Source organism: Triticum dicoccoides, chromosome 4B, assembly GCF_002162155.2.
Source record: "Triticum dicoccoides isolate Atlit2015 ecotype Zavitan chromosome 4B, WEW_v2.0, whole genome shotgun sequence".
Taxonomy (NCBI): domain Eukaryota; kingdom Viridiplantae; phylum Streptophyta; class Magnoliopsida; order Poales; family Poaceae; genus Triticum; species Triticum dicoccoides.
In genome coordinates, this window is record NC_041387.1 from 76,392,292 (window position 1) to 76,394,995 (window position 2,704).

The window sequence follows — 2,704 nt, forward strand, 5'->3', positions numbered from 1 at the left end:
GCAAGCTTTTATCCTCCAACTCTCCAAGTTGTTGTCTAGCTTAACCAACTAGCTCAGGGATATCTAACACCGATTCTTGGAGAGAAGGTGGTTCACAAGAAACCAACTTGATCTCGAGCTCAACATAACGGTCAGGTGACGACCTGGTGATACTTCCGAGAAGATATTCAGAAAATCATGAACCACCGGTATGTTACTAAGCTCGAGAACAATCTCGCTTTTGAGGGCAAGACGATATGATCAAATGAGCGAGGACTTGACAAATCCTAACTCATCAATCAAAGAGTGCACCAGGAAATAAGGACTAGGTAGCACGATCAATCTTAGAATGGTGATTCAATAACCAACATACTAAGAATAAAATTATTATCCTTTAACTACCAAGCAACAGAGTTGCTAGCAGTATTGATTTCACACATCACAATTCATTTGTCGGTGTTCCGGTTGCATCAACACGAGGGCCGAGGAATGAACAGTGATGGCAAGAAGTGCCACTGCATCAAGAATTCACAAGAGCCGGTGCAATCCTCATGAAAATCCTGACATAAAGACGGTAATACTTCAGGGTAGAACAGAATCAAAAGCTGGGCTGGCATTTTGATCTGCGGAGCACAATTGCTTTGACCCAATCCTAGATATGGAAGAGGTACTGGAGTTTGTTTCTCCTAGTCATTCTGCGATAGAATGGCTTGACGGACCACAAGAGTAATAGGCATCGATAAACGAACGCACGCATACTCTTGACTATCAATTGATAGACGAAGGTCAGTAGACAACTAAAGAGGGACAACTCAAAGGAACACACGATTTTCTGAGTTGTGGATGCATGGTTTGGCATGTCGAACGAATTCAACATTTCTTCCAGATAACCCATGCAGAGAGGTAGGACTGGCAGAGTCACGATTTATGAATGGAGATCTCCTCAAGAGTACTCTAATTGTGATCTTTTGATCCAATAAACATCTGCCATAAGCGGTTCATAGTATTTGAAAGAAGGAAATACCACGGACCTCGAGGACTATCGCAAAGTTACTAATATCCTGAAGGAACTAGCAAACACTATCAACATGAAGTAAGTAGAGTGAATCTCGGGTTCAAGAACCCAGGAACAGAATACCTATTACTAAGTAGCATCACGGGATGCTTTAGAGAATGATGGCCAGAATCATCACACTGGGAACACAAATCATGGCTAAATTACTAGATGATCCCCTGAGACACCTAGGGTCATAATAATTATTCCAACATAAAGGTCGAGGCAGTAGAATACCTCAACTCAACAATTAGTGTGATTGAGCTGGCATAAAGGAGCATCGAAACCAGAGGGAAAGGATTTTGCAAATGCATCAGACTATTTAGAAACCTGGAATGACTCGGACAGCATAACGGCTGTAAATGCTCAGAAAAGATTTGAGACATTCACAAAAATGGTGGCATAACCACTCAGAAGAACAATATCAAGGTTTCGAGATCAACAATTAACATACGGAAGTAGTAGGAACTGAACTGAGACTTAAATCCAACAATCTTATAAGTCCACTGATTAGTAACACGTGATCCTAATAGAAAGAAGAGATAGCCTAGTTCTTAATCCCCGTAGAAGAGAAGATGATGACTCAGATCAGAAGGCCATGAGGTATAAGGAGTAAAAAGAGCCTTACGTTCCATCCCACAATCAATTCCCCTACATATAACTAAAGAATTTCTAGACTCAACATCGACCAGTTTGGCTTGGTAATCCTACAGGCAGTCAAGCTCTGATACCAACGCTGTCAGGACCCCGACTCAATGCCACATCGATCTAGCATGTAACACCTCATATCACTTTGCGGCCTCACGCACGGTATTCCCACGGGTGTCGCCTTACCTTTGCCCGGGACCGTTTGCGCCTTTTGGCACACGTATATGACAGTGTCGCTAGCATCCATATGATAAGGAGCCCGGGCTGACATGGCTAGTCGTAAACCCAAAGCGGCACAGACTTTCAGAGACAGGCATCCATGACCCAGCATCGAACGTGTCGGTGATCAGCGAGTGAATCCAGGCTGTAGCACTGGGCTAGCAGGACTCCGGTATTCATCGCGTGACATTTCCCTGAAGGGACAGACACCGGAACGAAGAAGGACACATGCCGGCCAGCCTAAGTGTTCCGGAGCAGTAGCAAGCTACCATGGCTCGGTGGAAACACTAGGAGACATTTCCCCGTAAGAGAGGCTACTAAATATAAACAACTAGATGGTCAGATCCCACACATACCAAGCATTTCAATAACATACACACAATATGCTTGATATGTGCAAATACAACATGGCATCACAACATGACTCTACGACTCAAGTAATTTATCAATAGGCTCCGAGGAGCGAGATATTACAAACATGGGTCTCATGACCCAACATTCAGAGCATACAAATCAAGCACAAACGGAAGCTATCATGTCTGAGTACAGACATCTATAAATGAAAAAGGCTGAGAAGCCTGACTATCTACCAAATCCTGCCGGGGCACAAGATCGTAGCTGAGGTATCAAGCTAAACGTCGAAGACCACGCGGAAATACTAGTGAGACTGAAGTCTCTCTGCAAAAACATAAAATAGGCAAACGTGAGTACAAATGTACCCAGCAAGACTTACATCAGAACTATCTACATATGCATCATTATCAACAAAGGGGATGGTGGGGTTTAACTGCAGCAAGCCAGCTT